This window comes from Amblyomma maculatum, chromosome 2 (genome assembly GCF_055883805.1).
Source record: "Amblyomma maculatum isolate TAMU_Amacu chromosome 2, ASM5588380v1, whole genome shotgun sequence".
NCBI classification, from domain to species: domain Eukaryota; kingdom Metazoa; phylum Arthropoda; class Arachnida; order Ixodida; family Ixodidae; genus Amblyomma; species Amblyomma maculatum.
The window spans coordinates 119,138,500-119,158,038 of record NC_139345.1 but is presented as its reverse complement, the minus strand read 5'-3'; positions in this window follow the sequence as shown (position 1 = coordinate 119,158,038).

Sequence of the window (19,539 nt, the reverse complement as noted above, 5' to 3'; positions counted from 1 at the left end):
CCTCCTCCTGAGCGGTGCCCCACCCGGTCACTTCCTCTTCCTCGACCTTGTTTTCATCGGCCACATGGTAGTAAATATAGATAAATGAGCTATACTGATTGGAAAGGGCTGGTCGGAGAGATGAGTATACACCTATAGTGGTACTTTGGGTTGGGGATGGGGAAGAGGGGAAAAAGAATATAGTGATTGGTGATGATAAGGTTAGAAAAGGTATGAAAATGTACGCAGGAAAATTGAGGAAAGCTCTATAGCAGCTGGAAGAGTTCATGAACGGCTATGTTATGATTTATCCATCCGCCTATGTCATCCCATTTCGTGGCGATGTCGACTTTCAACAGAAAAGCTTTATTATTTTTCAATTAGAATTTAATTTCAAGCCTTTTTTTTCATGACCTTTGCTATTGCTATTGATAGCAGTCATTGTTATTTATAGCAGAGTAGGTTCCGCATAGTTATGATCAGAATAGTTTGCGGAACAGGGTTGCCGTAGCAAATGCAGGGCAGGTTTGGAGGCCAGACGGAGATGGGTTTACCCTGCACATGACATTATATAGAGCTACTGATTCTAATTATGAGGAATTGCGACACCTCTGTGTACTTGCTCCAGCAACGGAAAATGGCATGGCGATAACGAATTAAAAAAAATACTCGACCTTCAAGAAATCGTAACTCTGGGGTACAGGTATGGTATGCTCGAATCATTGCCCTTTATATATATATATATATATATATATATATATATATGCGTGTGTGTGTATGTGTGAAGGCCAGCTTCTGGTCGAAACGTCGAGTCCAATAAAATGTTTCTTTAAATGAAGCGTACTTCGCTCTCTCTCTCTCTCTCTCTCTCTCTCTCTCTCTATATATATATATATATATATATATATATATATATATATATATATATATATATATATATATATATATATATATATATATATATAACGGACGGGAGAAAGCACTATGAACCAGATGTTATATTATTATGAAGTGGACTGACACACGCTTAAGAACATAACAATTGGTTTTACTCGACTGGGGACCAGTCTTCATAAGAGTGGCATTTTACATATCAGGATCAGTTTTATAGGGTTTTGAGGGACGCTGCTACAGTGCGCATGAGTTAGACACCAAAAGGAAAAATAAACAATAAAAATAAAAAAAACAGTCAAAATATTCAAAAAAGCACATAGCACGGGATGACTCACGGTTCAGAAAGATGTTCAGTTGTCACAGTAACCCGTACACGTGGCATAAGATAATATTCCTGAATGCATATGCACACACACACACACACACACACACACACACACACACACACACACACACACACACACACACACACACACACACACACACACACACACACACACACACACACACACACGCACACACACACACACACACACACACACACACACACACACACACACACATGACCAAACACAGAGACCAGACCGTCAAGCATGAGTCAGGCAGACACCAAGACAATGACTGGAAGTCTGCCCATCGCCCTTTCTCCATGAACGTGCGCTGCGTGGTTCTGGCGCTGCGCACAATAGCCGTGCCTCCAGCAGGAATCACTGTGACAATTGAACATCTTTCCGAATCGTGAGTCATTCCGTGCCATGTGCTTTTTTGAATCTTTTGTCTTTCTTTAACTCAGGCGCACTGTAGCTGCCTCCCTCAAAACCCTATAAAACTGATCCTTATCTGTAAAATGCCACTCTGATGAAGACTGGTACCCAGTCGAAACGTCAGTAAAGCCTTGTTACGTTTTTAAGCGTGTGTCAGTCTACTTTATATATACATGTATATATATATATATAGACATGGCCCGGCAGCCCGCAAGAGTAGCAGATTGTCCGATTGTCCGCGGTACGCCAAGGGTTCGTAGGGCCATAGCCTCCTTTATACTTGTATAAAGGAGGCTATGGTAAGGTGTTGGCATACCCTTGGAATAGGGACATGGAATGCAGACCCAGGCAAAGGCGAAGGAAGGTTGGAAGGAGCGGCCTGGTAGGAAAGAGGTGCTGATGGCATTAGCGGCTTGGCCGCACCTTGGGCGTAAGTCAGTGGTGCCGTTACTTGCGCCGGCACGGGGCTGGGTGGCAGTACAGGGCTGGGCGGGAGAATGGAGCTGGGCGGAAGGACATCAGCGATGAGATCTTGCACGGCACGTCGTATCATCATCATCAGCCTGACTATACCCACTGCAGGGCGAAGGCCTCTCCCATATTTCTCCACTTAACCCGGTTCTGTGCTAGCTGCATCCACTTGACCCCTGCGAACTTCTTAATCTCATCCGCCCACCTAACTTTCTGCCGCCTCCCCACGTCGCGTCGTATGGTATGAGCCAAAGACGGAGCCATGTCAGGAGCAAGACGGCCAGTATCCCGTAACTGAGGGACCAGTGATTGCTGGCGGGCGACCTCTTCTCGAAAGAAGGCTTTAATTTGTTGAAGCAAAGGGCTGTCATCTGATGGAGTAGAACTGCCCAGCGCTATAGTGTAGAGATAGCGTCGTCTCTAACATTGGACCGCATACAAGCGCGCTTTTTACGAAGCGCGTCGTAGCTCTGACAAAGTTTGATCACGTCACTGACCTTTCACCCAGAGCATCTGGCACGCGTCTTCAGAGATGGCTTTCAGAATGTTTTCGATTTCATCCGCTTCGGACATTAAGGGTCGACACGTTTGCACGGGTCAACGATGTCTTCTATGTAACTGGTGAACGGCTCTTCGGCCTGCTGAGTGCGCTCGCGCAAGCGTTGTTCTGCTCGGTGCTTGCGAACTGCAGGGCGGCCGAACAAGATGGCAGGTCTGCCTCATAGTTGCGAAACCAGTGGTTCGCCCCGTCAGTCAGGTAAAAGATTACGTTACTTAATTTGATAGTGTCGTCCCATCGGTTGTATAACTATACTGACACGCTCGTACGCCGACAACCAATCGTCAACGTCTTGATCGGATATATATAAGCATGGTAACAGCTTCGATGGAACCTTGCTTAAGATGGTGGTGACCATGCAGAGGAGACAAAACGGAAGAATTGTAATAGAAGCTTATCCAGCTAGTCCCTGATAATGAGTCTGAAAAAACTTCTTTCTGTTTGCAAATATTGTGAGGTCATGAAAGCACGGTGGTGGGTGGGCGGCCCCCAAGAAAAACCTTTTCTGCCCCATCTCCCTAATTTCCAGAGCGTCGTGGAGCTTTCGAACGATTTTTCTTTATTCAAAGATTATTCCGCAGCGCCCAAAGGTTTGGTTTGTGGGGTTTAACGTCCCAAAGATTTCAGTTAAGCGATTCCACTCTCTAATGAATTTAAAAAAAGATTAATTTGCCTAAGTACCAGTCCGGGCATGACATTCTCGAATTTTAAAAGTGTGGTTTATGCGCCTGGAGACATAGTGTGGCCCTTTAAAATATGCGTTTTTGTTAATGCCGGTTTTATTGTGGTAAATCGTAAAAAACAATTTAAGCCTTAATCTTTTTCGGTGGGAGGCCAGCAGTTCCCAGCTAAGTTCGTCCTTGTCCTTTCCGACATGTTTTGGAATACTCATTTGTCTTTTGTATGTTCTCAGCTCCGGAAAGTTGCTTGTTTGCTGTACTCTGTCAAGTCCCTCTGCCCTATGAATGTATGCAAGCAAATAATATACGCCTTAGCGTATACGCTATGGTACTTGCTGCTTTTATTTCTGCTCTGCCTTTTGGCGAAAGAAAGTGAACAGTTTACTGAAATCCGCCCTCAAATCAGTATTACATGGTAGGTCACGTGATGAACCTAGTAACGTTTTTGAACTTTTACGCATGCCTGACTTTTTTCCATCTATTTTCTGAAACAAAAGTGGTACAGTGTAATAGTGGGATCGAATCCCGGCCTCGGCGGCCGCTTTTCGGTGGAGGCGAAACGCTAGGCGTCCTTGTGCTGTGCGATGTCAGTGCACGTTAAAGAACTCGAGGGGTCGAAATTTTCGGAGTCTTCCACTGCGGCGTCTCTCATAGCCTGAGTTGCTTTGGGACGTTAAACCCCACAAACCAAACCAAACCAGTAGTTTTTAAAAACATCTGGTCAAATGATTTTTGCACACCTTGTGTTCCTGTGAAAGATGTGCGAAGTCGCGATCGTTTTCTCGTGCCTAGAATGCGTACACGCTATGGCAAGCGTCTTCGAAAACGCTATGTTCCCTCTGTTCTTAACCGGTTACACAAAGAAATATTTGCTGTTCGAACCCGACCACGGCGGCTGCGTTTCGATGAAGGCGAAGTGGCGTCCGTGTGCTGTGCGATGTCAGCGCACGTTAAAGATCCCCAGGTGGTCGAAATTACGCCGTAGCCCTCCACTACGGCTCCCCTTTCGCTCTATCCACTTTCACTCCCTCCTTCATCCCTTCCCTTACGGCGCCTTCCCTTACGGCGCAATTCAGGTGTCCACAGAGTGTGACAGATACTGCGCATTTCCCTTCCTGTGAACCAATTATTATTATTATTATTATTATTATTATTATTATTATTATTATTATTATTATTATTATTATTATTATTATGATTATTATTATTATTATTATTATTATTATTATTATTATTATTATTATTATTATTATTATTATTATTATTATTATTATTATTATGCTAATTCCAAAAAGATAGTGAAGGATTGTCTTGTGAAATTAAGATGTTGGTTCCAGTACAAAACTTTGTTATGTTTTTTTCATGTTTTCTCAACTGTCGTGTGGACATTTTTGCGTTCGCTCTTTTGAATCCATTTTCTTTTCTCATTGTTTCCTTTTTTGTTGCTTTTGCTTTTTTCGGTTTTTTTTATGTAAATGTCTGCTCGGTGCATGGCTGCTGCTACTGCCGGGTACTGCCATTCAAGCCTCTGGAGGCTTTGGCAGGCCTGCATTTGTACTGGAAAAAGGAAATAAGAAATTTTATTATTATTATTATTATTACTATTATTATTATTATTATTATTATTATTATTATTATTATTATTATTATTATTATTATTATTATTATTATTATTATTATTATTATTATTATTACGAATCATCCCAAGACGAATCTGGCGGCGCGGTTTTTAATTTTCAATGTGCTCAATGCGCGTTTTGTACGAAGGGTCCTAATTTTTGCCTCAGATTCAGACATATTTAGACCAAGCACAATCCTATGCACGGCACTGCCCAGTATGCTACCCATTAATGATTCTCACGGGCGGAAATGATCGCAAGTGTTCGGCAAACGTTCACTTCGGTGATGCTCTTGTGTTCCTGCCCCGCCGGGGTGGGGGGGTGGTAAGACGCCCGACCACTGTGCCGGAGTACCTGGGTTCGAACCCGACCTCGGCGGCTGCGTTTCGATGGAGGCGAAACGAAGAGGCGTCCGTGTGCAGTGCGATGTCAGCGCACGTTAAAGATCCCCAGGTGGTCGAAATTACTCCGTAGCCCTCCATTATGTCTCCTCTTTCTATCCACTTTCACTCCCACCTTCCTCCCTTCCCTTACGGCGCGGTTCAAGTGTCCACAGACACGGCCGCTCGATGGAAGCGCACTGGGTGCGGCCTGCTGCATTGCGCCGCCGTCAATGGGCGGTTTACAGTTGCGCCCGCTATTTCTGCTGAGGGCGCCACTGTTCGGGGACACGTCGCCGCCAGGGTCGCCGGCTCTCAGCGCGCGGTTTGCTTCCTTTCTGGACGCGTTCGCCTCGTGTCGGCGTGGTAAATGCAAACGTTTTGTGTGCGCGTGTGCAATCACGTTAACGTTGAGACGGGATGCGTTTGTTTTTTAAGGCGAAAGCCGTTCTAGGCTCATGGAGCGAAAATCTGTGCGCAGAAGCTGTGGCTGTAATCTGTGCGTCGCATCTGTACACTGGTGTGTCAGTCGCAAAAGAGGACGTGCAAGGAGGGAGATTAAGAATGAAAATGATTGATGGTGATAGGTAATCAATAAAAGCTATAAATAGACATTGATAGAGGTAATGACTAATGCTAATGACTAATAGTGTGTAATAATGACTAAAATGATTTGTAATTACCAGTATATCAAACTATAACATATAATGACCGCAACTGAGTAGAAATGAGTACAAGTGCTCACCGATGTGTGGTAAGGACTATAATAGCTAGGCATGACTCATCATTACTGCTAATGACTACGAAATGACCAATATGTGAAAGGATGACATGTTATGACCACTGCTGATTCTCAATGAGTAACCTGCTTAGTTATGAGTGGTAAGGGCTACAGTGACTACGCAGGCAGACTCATCATGACTGGGAAACCACCAATATATCAAGCTACGACTTGAAATGACGAACTGTGGCAAACGATGAGAGGCAAATGATAGGACAAGGGTAGGTTTTCGTCGTCCTCCGCTTAAGAGACATCTAAGAGACCCTCAATATTTATCTGCTGAGCTCGCTTCAGACAAAGGCAGTAGCGAGGAGTGGAAATGCACTCGCTTCCTCTGAAATGAAAGCGGCGCTGAGGTTAAAAAGTCCAGATGCTGAAGCATAATATCTATCAGCTGCCATTGAATTTGCTGCAAGGGACAGCAGATTGGACTTGTTGGTGATTAATTATAGGTTAACAGTGCAAACAACGTGACGGGAACACAGGAGAAGAGGACGGCACAACCGCGCTAGTTGTGTCGTCCTCTTTTCCTGTGTTCCCGTCACGTTGTTTAACCTATTTAGTTACCAGGGAGCTGGCCAGTGAACTAGCATTTTTACCGATGTGTTGTGAAGCAGATGAACACGATGAGGTAGTACCAGAAGCTTTTCTCGCATGTTATGTTGAGAGGACATATCAGAAAACGGTGCGAAGCGTGTTTTTATATAAGCATACAATTTGTTCTAAATTTTGCCGCGCTAGTCTGAGTGGCCTCGCAAGCAAAGTAGCCTGTGCATACAACATTTGTTTATATTCTTGAGACTGGGGCCGACGCGATAAAGTAAAAGGCCCCGTTCCAATGAAAATCCGGCGCCCACTATGTGTCATCGGAAAGTCGGAAAAATACCTCCCTGGTAAGAGGCACTTTAGTTGGTGATATGGCCAGAAACCTTTGGCGCAATGAGAACACATGACATGTTCAATGCGGCAGGAGCTGCCAAACCAGACAGTCAATAAGAGGTAAGGGGGAAATGGGAATTATTGAAAGTGGGACCCTTAGATCCCAAGTCGGGCACACTATACTCCTATAGGGCACGTTCGTACGGCTTCGGTAAAGAAGAGCTTTATATAGCTATGTGTTATAGGGTGCTATTTCATATAATGCGGCGGCTCAAGGATGCATTCTAATGATATGCGACAGAGGCAGCAATTACGAGATACGGTGAATAAGCAGGTAGCAAAGAGCGGGTACTCTAACGAGGCTCTGCAAGGAGACTTGAGAACCCCAAGTTTTGTTTATCACTACCAGGTTGTTGCTTAATTTATGCGATATTTGGTATGGTTTTGAAGCGACATGTCAGTCGCGCAAAAGCCTGTTGCAGGAAATATAAGTCAACTGGACCAGTTACAGGTTGACGAAAACCGAGGACAATGGAGGCTTGATGTACCCCGCAAAGGAAGTAATCAAGCTTTGTCACCTTACGAGCACCTTCCTTAACAGGATGATGAAGTCTGAAGAGGTCCGGCGAAATAGCAAGCTGTGTAAACTTTTGATTTCATCATTGTTTTCTAACTATACCCAGTACCTGCAGCTAATCTATGAGAACAATGATCGTGCCCATGCTGAGGCGCTATGCAAGATATTGTTAAGTTGCGGCACCCACTGATAGTGAGCTGTGCAGGAAATGTCAACTCAACAGTCGAGCGACATTTATGGCTATGGCATAAACCTCTCTCATGAAAGGTTTCCCATGCATATGCGATTGGTAATTTTCTTCCTTTTTTTTGTGTGGCCATTTAATAAGCGTACTCGACTGCTCGCTGAATCTCATGCAGTTGCGCACTGAAGCGTGAACATTGTTGTGATCGCAGCTGAGTTTCACAACAGGAACACTCGATGTGCGTTCTTCCATTGAAAATTACAAAGCAGTAAAAATTGCACGGGTTTGCGAGCAGCCAATAAAAATGGTAATAAAAATTTTCGGCGCATATATGTAGCATCTTGAGGCAGACCGGCTCTATTAAGCGCGCTTAGTTCGGTCATGCAAAATGCGGGAAGCCATGACGGATAGCCTTCTGGCGTACAAAGCTTAAGGTCTCAACTGAGTCGAAGATCTCAGGTTATCATGTGGATTTAACCTAATAAACATCTTCATATTTCCAATGTAACATTTGTCAGAATGAGTTAGAAAGATTGGTTACATGTCGCATTTTCACAGAGGTTGCTCACAGTAGGACAATATATTTTTATTGGATAGCGCTGTCAGCTTAGAACAGGTTGACATCAATTTGTGTATAAAAGCTGTATGCAGGAATGAGTAAATGGTATGAAAATGACACACAGAATTCGCGACATAGTGAAGTGTTTATGCATTAGGCCACCATGGCAGCTGAACAGCTTCGAATTGTTCACAGCCGGGTGACATTTTCGTGTGACAAACAACTTGATCCGAATGCAACATCACGGTAATGCGAGCTCTCCATCGAGTGGCCTTGACCCACCGTCGCATTAAGTTTCTCGGGGTACACTCCAGTATACATCGTTGCCGAGCAAGCGCTAAGTGCTGACATGGTCACACTAGACATGTCAGTATTTACTAATTCGTGTTGCCAAATTGTGTGAAGCGGAGCTCTTATATCATTAAAATAAAAGGCTTCTACCACGCCGACGCCTCCCTAAAAGCGCAGCCAGGCGCAGCTCTCCGCGCGCGGCTGTCCCCGAACGGTAGCGCCGCGGCGGTGGCGACGTGAAGTAGGCGCCTCCCGCCGGTTTCGGACGACGTAGCAGGCCGCACCTAGTGCGCTTCCATCGAGCGGCCATGCCACAGAAACAAGTGTGACTGATACTGCGCTCTTCCCTTCCTGTGAACCAATTACTGCAATTCCTGTGTTCCTATAAACCAGGCGTGTCCCGTAAAAAGGCATCCGAACAAACGTTGGAATTTTATAGGGTGTATTTGCATAAATGGCCTTATTGCCTCGATTGACGTCAGGTATTTCCTCAAAAAACCCTTCCAAAAAAATTGGCCGTGGCCGGCTTAGCTCAGCTATAGGCCAGGATATACGTAGCGAATGAATGTGTGCCTGGCTGGGCTGCCTACTTCTCTCCAATTAAATTTATTGCCATCCAATACAGTGTAAGCCAATCTAACCCGTGCAGAATCCAGTTTAATCAAGTACTCTTGATTCTGTGAAATACAAGCCAACCAATACTGTCAAATCCAAACCAGTCCTGTCCAATGCTGAGTACACGGGTGCGCCGCTGACTAGCCTATCATCATCACTACTGTCATCCTCACGCTAGAGAAGGAGAATTAAGATACTTACTATCTCTTTCTATATTGTGGCATTAAAGACGCGACATCTTTTTCTGGTTGCTTTTTGATTGCCAGATGGCGCGGCGAGCGCGCGGCGTCACCCAGCTGCGGCGGTTGCTAGGCAACGGCTCTGTGCCTCCCACCACGCGAAACTCCTTGTTCGTGGCCAATGTAGCTTTCGCTACAAAAGCAGCTCCCAAGCGCCATGAAGTCTGGACAGTCGGGAGTCAAGGCAGCAGCGAACGCACACCTCAGTGCTTATTGTCTGAGGGATTCCTCGAATTACGTTCTGCCTGACAAAAGAGAGATGCTGCTGCTATATAGAAGTAGTATCCCATCCAACAGTTTGCAGGAGGCAAACGTGCAAGGCGGGGGGGCAACAATACCACATAAGTTGGTCTCGAGGCAGTGATACCATAAAATTATTTTTTAGAACACTACCGCCCCCCTGCCCCTCTACACAAACACTGTCACGCACGCGTACAGCACTTAGTGTGAGTGCAATTGGCGCAGAACATCGTAGTAGTATGTAGTAAAGGAGTTTATTGAAGCGCTACACTTAGGTGCCTAATACATCGATGGCCTGCTGGACAAGCATTGCGCTGTTCTTCCTCACCCTCAGCACCAAGCCAGTCCACCCAGGTCGTCCAGATATGGGAGGAGGTGGGAAAGAAAGCCGATCGCAATGCAACCGGGCATGAAAATAGACAGTGGGAAAGGTTGGCATAAGGAGAAGGGCAGTTGAGGCATGAAGGATCGCGGCGGAATTTATACAGTTATAGCCGTGCAGGGGTTATGAGTGTATTAAGCTGTATCTGCCGAAGAGCGTGAGCCTCCCGTACGGAGAGAGTATGATGAGGGTCGGGGTAGAACTTGCGATCTAAGTGAGCAGCATTGTAATATTGTCAGATAGTGGCGCGAATGGACAGTCTCGATCCGCCCTCCAAGAACCTGGGTCAGGGGATGAACGGTGCCGGGCTACGAGTTTCGCGCGCGAGCTGGTTAGCCAGCTCATTGCCATCACTCCCCGAGGGTCCAGGGATCCATCGGTGAAAGACGGGGCAGGGCTGCAATGAAACAAGTGCGGCGTCGAGCTCCGTGAGCAGATGAGGTGTGAGGTTTTTAGATTAAATGGCACGGATAGCCATCTGGGAGTCAGTGTAGATAATATATACTGAGACACAGGCGGGAGAGAATGGAAACTGAATGGCATGAATGATGGAGAAAACCTCAAGCGAGGTAATATCCGGAGGGTGGAGAAAGGGCTGCTTGTGCGAGTGACAGGGACAGATAGACCAGGATGAAAACGGACCTGGCTTCTGGACCCGCGAGGAGCCACATAAGAGGCATCCGTGTAAGCGACTCCGTGGATATTGAATGGCGGACTATGATGAGAGGCAGCAACATGTCGGCGGCCAGCATCCAGGACTCGGCGTCATATTGGCTTGAAGAGGAAGTATATGGAGGCTAGTAGCCTCCGGCGGGGAAGGAGTTGGCAGAGGGACTAAGTGGATGGTGGAAATGTTAGCCTGAATGGGAAGCCAGCGTCCATGAACTGTGCCGGAGAGTCGAGCTACCTGTCGGACGCGGTGAAGGGAAAGGAGACTACGAAGAGGATGAAAGATCCCGGTAGCATAAAGCTTATCGGTGGAAGTGGTTATGGGAAGACGGAGAGCAGCTTTATAAAGGCCGTGAAGAGCTGTTGCAAGTGTGTCTCGCTTGCTCTGGGTGAATGAAGGATATGGTATGAAGTAAAGAAATTTGTCAAGTTAGTGTGTGAACCAGTCGACAGGCGTGAGCTTTCCTCAGGCCGAAGGGCCATCTCACAACTATGCGAAGTAAATGAGTGACAGACTGACAGGTAGCAACAGCCGCATGGAGAGCCCGGACATTCTTGGCGACATGTAGAGGAATGCCAAGAACGCGACATTGAGAAACTTTGGATTGAGGAGCCGCCCAAGGTAAGGGGTATCAGGGAGTTGTGAGCTCGTTTATAGGCTGTGTGAGTCAAAAGTGTAGGCGTTCTGACTTCTCGGGTACGGGAGAAAGGCCTGCATGGTGTTGTGCCTGGCCAAAGCCGCCTAGAAATTCAGCCGGACGCCAAACTTCTTCGGCGAACGCCTCCTTCACAAACTTTGGATACTTCTCTGCAAAGCTCCAGTGCACTGGAGGCGAGCCGTACCAAAGGGAGAGAAGCGACGTGTTTCAACATGAGCTGAACGTCCAGACAGCACGGCGCGCCGCGGCCCTGACGGTGAACCCCTTTTCGCCCCGCGGCATATTTGAAGCGAGAGCGCAGCAAGCTCTCCCATTGGCCCTGCGAAAGTGCTGCCGTCGGATTGGACCATTTTGAGCGTCAACGGTTCTCGGCAACGGAGTCTCAAGTGCTTCCGTTCGAGACTCCGAGTGTGAGTTCGTCACGACTCTCACGAGCGTCCATCGGGAGCAGTTCGCCCCCTGACAGTGCGGACGCGGCGGAATCTCCCCGGCCGTCGCTGCGCGAGAACAGTCGCGTATGGCTATGTTAGCTTTCGGCCCCAGAGCCGATCTTGTTGTGTAAATGCATGTAAATAGTGTATAAAGCCTTTTCTTCATCTCACCAACGCCGACTCGGATTCATCGCTACCGCCCAGGGAGCTGACAGCCCTCGTTCACGAAACGGGTGACGAGCGCTGCATTACCAACTCCTTGGCACAACCCTGTTGACGGTGGGCTACTGTGTGATAACCCCACCGGCACAACATTGGTGGCAGTTGCGGGATCCACTGGCACAACCCTGTTGACGGTGGGCTACTGTGTGATAACCCCACCGTCACAACATTGGATGGCAGCTGCGGGATTGACCGGCGTCAGGCACCTCGGCGCGGTGAGTACCTGAAGTTTCCCTCAAACGCCAGACTTCTCTAACACACAGGGTAGCTTAGAGAAAGGCTGAGCGTAGCATTGTGTTAACCTTGCGTGTTTCAAGCCTACAGGAAGTGTTTTGAAAACCAGGGGATGCTGAGAAGGGAATCAGTGTGAGAAAGGCTTGCGCATCTCTTGCTAGGAGCGAGATAGCGAACGTATAGTACACTATTCTAAAAAGGCAAACAACAAGAGGCCGGTAAAAGATGGAGAGTTACAAGGTCAACGAACTTCTCCAAATTTGTGATGAGTTGGGCATCGATTTGGGCTCAGCGAAAAGAAAAAAGGATATTCTTGAGATCATGCAGGCAGAAGAAGTGACGGTTGAGGAAGCCGCAGAGGCCTGGGATGATATTCAAGAGAGAAAAGGGAAGGAGGAAGCCAAAAAGCTAGAACTCCAAAAGCGCGAGGAGCGTGAAAAGCTAGAGCGCCATAAGCAGGAGGAGAAAGAACGTCGCGAGAAAGAGGATGATGAACGTAGAGAACGTCGCGAGAAAGAGGATCGTGAACGTAGGGAACGTCACGAGAAAGAGGACGCCCGCGTAAGGCAACTGATGCAGCTGGAGGTTTCAACACATAGAATGAGCGTGGAAAAGATTAAAGCTTTTAATGCCATTCATTGTAACGGTTCAACACCGCGAGACTGTCCACCACCGTTCCTCATCGCAGAGGATATGGCAGTGTATTTGGCAGACTTTGAGAATGTCTGCAGAAGTAAACGTTTCGAGCGAGATACTTGGGCACAAAAATTGGTCGCTCTTCTCTCCGCTGAGGCATCGGAAGAAATCAAGCGCGTAATAGACGTTGACTTGAAAAACTACGATTACCTGAAAGAGTCTTTACTGAAAAGACATCGGCTGTCACCAATGGAGCTTGAGGACAGGTATCAGCGGGAGAAAAACTGTACCAAAACGTACTTTGATTTGGCGTATCAGTTGAAAGCCGATGTAACCGAATGGTTAGAAAGTCAGGAAGTCTCGGAGCAAATTGTACTTGCACCAGAGAATGAGACACAGCTTGTGGAAGCGGCCGAGCAACGCGATAGCAGCAGCGAGCTGATCGAGTCTCTAACAGAAGTGTCTAGGGTTACCTTGGTCGAGCCACTGGCAGCTGAGCCGGTTGGAGCCGACTCCATCGGCGAGAAATCCGAAGTGACACCGTCCTGCACGCATTCTCACGTAATTCTCACGTAGCTGTAAGCAATCCGATTCCACCAATCGAGAGTGGGGAATTGGCAGTAAATCAACCGCCTGACAACTCAGAAGCAGCAGTTGTACAGCATGGCGGAGATGTAGTAAACCTAGGAGACGACAAATTGGCAATTTCCGAAGTCAGAGTCGACGTAGATCAGGACACACAGAAAAACGAAGTTGCGCTCATGGAAATTGCGCAGCTCACAAGTGTTGAACAGCTAAGGCAGGCCCATGACGCGGACGCTGTCGAGAACCACACCTGTGAAGTCGACAGCGAGCGACTAGATAGGAGCCATGAATCTTCCTGTCCTGACGCGCTCAATTGTATTGGCGAAAACAACCTTGGTGCGAACATGGACCTCACGCGATCCGAAGCGCCGCAGCTGTCGGACGAACGTGATCGTGCGCCGGTTAGCGCTGAGCAATGCGGCACACTGGCAGATCAGTGTAACTTGAGTGGCGAGCCTGCAGAGGATATGCCTAGCTTGAGGGCTGGCGTGAGCGAGCCTTGTCCTTGTTCGGACGCGACTGGCAGTGAGTCATGCGCTGCTGGCCGCGATGCAGGCGCGGCGCCGCACTCCGACGATGCCGGCACCATGCTAGCTCCGGTTACCGGCAGCTTGAAAGAGCTGGCACCAAAAGAAAGAAAGCAAAATGTCAAGTGCTGCCGCCGAAAAGAGCGGAAAGGCAGGTGCATGAAAGAATGCTGTCATCGAAAGGTGAGAAAACGCAAACGATCGCGAAAGGAAAAGAAGCGGCGATCCCAGCGGCGCAAATGCAACCGCGCTGAGAAAATGCGCGATTGGTGCGCAAAGCGTAAGGAACGAGACAGGTCGTTCAACAAAGCGAGCAACTTGTGGACGTCTGTTCTTTCACGCACCAAGTGGAAAGAAAGGTCTCGTAGAGAAATGGACAGCCGAGGCTGTAGCGGAGGGAGGAAAGCCAAACCGCCCGAATAATGCTACGCATTCTGCCGCTTGCGGAAGAGAGCAGCACAGTGCGAACTCGGATGCTTTGAGCCGTGCATTCGAGACGCTACCTTCATTCAACGAGCGTTTCTTCGCTAACGGTAACTTTGTAGGCAGATCGGGGTAAAATTGAATGACCTCCTTGCTTCCTCAGTTATGGTCTACGGTCCAAGTGATTTCAAGGAGACTCTTTTCCATTACTGATTATTAATCTTCTTTGCTATTTAATGTATCCTCAAGGCGCAAAATTGTTGTTTGAACCTTGTGTACTGCATCCTATACACTTGTCTCTTGTTGTAGTGGGAGCAAAAAGGGGACAACAATTTAGCTAATTGAATTTGAAATTTGCCTCTGTCTGGTGTTTGACGGGTGACCGAGGGTACTTGCTTGAGTTGGGTGTTGCCTGTTGTCGGTCGGTTTTGCAAGCCGCAGAAAAGTCTACCGTTACCAGTGGCGAGTGGCAAGGGCATCGGAGCGACCCGAGCGAAGTTGATCGGCGTGCCCCGGCAACAAGGCTGTCGGCAGAGATCCTGACCTGGCGAGTGGAACCCGAGGCACGTGAGGCTACCTGGCGCCCGGACACTGGACGTGAGCTTGGACGAACCTGGCGAACGAGCGCGCCCGGCATCCGAGCCACATGCGAGCAGCTCGTCTTCCCGGCGCATTGTCTGATGGCGGGGGTGCTGTTGTGCCTGGCCAAAGCCGCCTAGAAATTCAGCCGGACGCCAAACTTCTTCGGCGAACGCCTCCTTCACAAACTTTGGATACTTCTCTGCAAAGCTCCAGTGCACTGGAGGCGAGCCGTACCAAAGGGAGAGAAGCGACGTGTTTCAACATGAGCTGAACGTCCAGACAGCACGGCGCGCCGCGGCCCTGACGGTGAACCCCTTTTCGCCCCGCGGCATATTTGAAGCGAGAGCGCAGCAAGCTCTCCCATTGGCCCTGCGAAAGTGCTGCCGTCGGATTGGACCATTTTGAGCGTCAACGGTTCTCGGCAACGGAGTCTCAAGTGCTTCCGTTCGAGACTCCGAGTGTGAGTTCGTCACGAGCGTCCATCGGGAGCAGTTCGCCCACTGACAGTGCGGACGCGGCGGAATCTCCCCGGCCGTCGCTGCGCGAGAACAGTCGCGTATGGCTATGTTAGCTTTCGGCCCCAGAGCCGATCTTGTTGTGTAAATGCATGTAAATAGTGTATAAAGCCTTTTCTTCATCTCACCAACGCCGACTCGGATTCATCGCTACCGCCCAGGGAGCTGACAGCCCTCGTTCACGAAACGGGTGACGAGCGCTGCATTACCAACTCCTTGGCACAACCCTGTTGACGGTGGGCTACTGTGTGATAACCCCACCGGCACAACATTGGTGGCAGTTGCGGGATCCACTGGCACAACCCTGTTGACGGTGGGCTACTGTGTGATAACCCCACCGGCACAACAATGGTCAAGAAAGGAAGAAATGCAATGCTATGCGCATTGGTAGAACCAGCAGTATGAAAAATAACAGCATAATAAAGCGCTAACCGAATAATATTTAAAGAGCGCAGTAACCTACAAGAGGGCTCTTGAATGATGCCAGCAAATGTACAGAAATGGGCCGAGAGCTTTTTGTCTAACCGATTGCAATGTGTACATGCTAACAGCTTTAACTCGTCATCGATTTTTGTGACCTCCGGCGTACCGCAAGGTTCTGTCATCGGTCCTTTGTTATCCCTTGTATATATTAACGACCTGACAACGTAACATCTTTAGTAGGACTCTTTGCGGACGATTGTGATGTTTACTGAGAAATAAAAAAAAATATTAATGACGTTGCATTACTCCAGGCAGACCTAACGACTATCTCTAATTGGTGCTCAGAATGGCAAATGACACTTAACACGCCTAAGTGCAAGGTGCGACTAAGTGCACTTTTCCCGTCGCGAAAATTCAAACCCCGTTGCTTACACTATTTCTTGTCCGCTCAAAACTAGAATACGCTGATTGTGTATGGAATCCTTTCACTAACAAGCTTATTGACGCCTTAGAAGGTGTGCAAAATAGAGCAGCGCGTTTTATTGCACGTAACTATGATCCACCTTCGAGCGTCACAGAAATCAAAAATAGCTTGTCATTAACCCCTTTTGCTCTGCGCAGAAAGTGTCACGTCTGTGTCTATTTTATTTAAATTTACATGTATTCCACTCTTCAAAACACATTGATCACTACGCCAACATATTTATCATCCCGCATCGATCACTCAAAGGAATTTGGCGTTCCTCGTTGCCGTATAACCTTCTGCATAAATTCAAAAACATCGTCGGAGTGGAACCAGTGCACCTACAAACCAGATATTGTGCTGCAAATGGCGTTGATGAGTTCAGGATGATATATTTATATTACGGTCTACCAATGCCTCATTTGTTTCATTTTTGTTGAAATATTGTGTATTTAGCTCTGTTTCTTTCTTTTTTGTGTCTGTTTCATTTATAGCCTTCTGCCATCGTACCTAGTTCGTCGCTCGATGTTCCTACGAATGATTTAATATATTTGTGTTTACTGGCTACTTTTTTGGACTTATTTTTGCGAATTTATTCTTTTTGTCCTTGTTATTCTTAATTACTGTATTGTCGTTTTTTCGAATCATGAATTTTCTTGCAGCCAGATTTTTTTTTTTTTCGGAATCATTGTTATTCATTTTTGTAGACATGTGCATGTATGCGTTACCTTCTTTTTACCTGTTTGAATTTATATTTTTGTACCACTCCCCTCAATAATGCCCTGGGGGCTATGAGGGTACCTGAAATAAATAAATAGATAAATAAATAAATAAATAAATAAATAAATAAATAAATAAATAAATAAATAAATAAATAAATAAATAAATAAATAAATAAATAAAAACCGTTCTACGATTGGGACACGACTACGCTCAAACGCAATACGGCTGGGCTTCTTGTGGAATGGTGCTGTATACTTCCCCATTCGTGCTGCTGTCATATCTCAAGAGCCGTCTCGTGATAGGAGCTGGCTAATTTGATGCACTGAAATAAACTTACTGCCGATCAAGAAGTCCTTATAATCACTGCAATTTCATTCTGGTCTTTGAGCGCAAGCTCTGTCACTAAAGCAAACGAAGTGCTACTTATTTCCCCGAAAAATATGTGAATGCACGACAGTATGGAAAACTCTGCCTACCGTACGTACCCAGTCCTTTTTCCCTGTCGCTCACCTCTTTGATTTACTCTATCGCTTCCTCCCTATCCCTTTATTTCCGCCGCTTCAGTCCAGGTACTTCAGATATCAGATAGCAGATACCGGGGCTGGCAAACATATTTTCCTTCCTTTCGGATATCTTATAAATAACCACATACTAAACTACTACTATCCAGTATAGACGCATCCTGCGGGCGTTGACTAAGTCTGTCGCTTTGTACTGTGCACGGCTCCAAAAACGATTTTGCGCCGCTTTCAAAGCTGAAGAAACGCGTGCCGCTCGTCTTCTACTGATTGTCGCATTCCACCGCGCCATAACTGGACGGAATGGCGTAAAATAGGGCAAACTGCCCCCATACAAGACCTATTACCCACTGCAACGCACCAGTATAGAAGTTGAATGTTTTGCCTACCAAGCAAAGCCACTCATTTCATTTTTCCTCCAACGCGTCATTCGTGACGTAGCTCGGAAAACCACGATGTTGCACTTACTACCGGAGTTTTGTATTGCGCAGGGCGGATCCCCCTCGCTCCCCAACAATCTTTCTCCCTGCGCGCGCGATCTCCATTACTTCCCGGAATGGGAGCTCCACCGGTTCAACCTGGACAGAGAAAACAATACATGTTTTAGCCCTCAGTAAAGTTCGTTTTCCTCTATTCACCATGTAGAGTATCAAACGGGAGCTGACTCAAATAGAGATCTTTGTGAAATTGAAACCCACGAAGGAGCGGTACAGCTTTTTTCGTTTGTCCCCTGTGACGAGCTCTTTCCTGTGTATACAGCATGTTGCTGCTGCTTGCTTTTTCACTTCCTGCCAAGGTGAAAAATAATTGCCTTTATCGTGCCCATATTTCTATTTCCAAACGTTTCCTCAGTGAAAAATAGCCCATAGTCGTTCCGAAAACAGACAAGCATAAGGAAACACCCGGAGATAGTGTCGAATTTTTATCAAATCGCGTCTGCAGGAACGCAGGAGCAAACGAATACTCTCTCTGAAACGATAACAAAATCACCCCTCTTTAGCGCCCTATCAAGATACGTTTCGCAGCTTCAAAATACTGTTTTAAGACGTAAAACTTGTATTCCTGGATCAGCTCTGGCTCCAGAACGTCGTAAGTCGTGTTCTGCCTTACTTGGACAGTCTACTACAGAATCGTGTATCGTACGATGTAGCCCCGTGTGCAGTTTGATAGGGAACAGAGTAGGCACATCCAATTACTGATTACTTCAAAATGATTTGTAGCAAGCACTGTTTGTTTCCTGCTTTTTTACTAGTTTTTGCATTCGCGTATAATATCCAAAGCCATTCTCAACTCTAGTTCATAAACGAAATTTTTGTTCCTTTTAATATAACAGCCCTGACGCGGTGGTGCAGTGTGCTTAAGATGCCCGACTATACTGTGCCGGAGTACCCGGGTTCGATCCCGGCCTCCGGAGCTGCGTTTCAATGGAGACGAAACGGAGAGGCGTCAGTGTGCTTTGCGATGCCAGTGCACGTTAAAGATCTCCCGGTGGTCGAAATTACTCCGCAGACCTACCCTTTTCTTTCTCCCTATCACTCACCTCTTTGATTTCCTCTACCTTCTCCTCGCTATCCTTTTATTTCCGCCGCCCCAGTTCAGGTGCTTCAGATATCAGATAGCAGATACCAGGGCAGGCAAACATCTTTTCTTTCCTTTTGTGTATACGATAAATAACCACTACCACCACCACCACCACCACCACCACCACCACCACCACCCTCCACTACGGCTTCTGTTTCTCTCTCTTTCCACTTTCACTCCCACCTTTCTCCCTTCACTTATGGCCGGTTCAGGTGTCCACAGAAACAAGTGTAACAGATACTGCGCCTTTCCCTT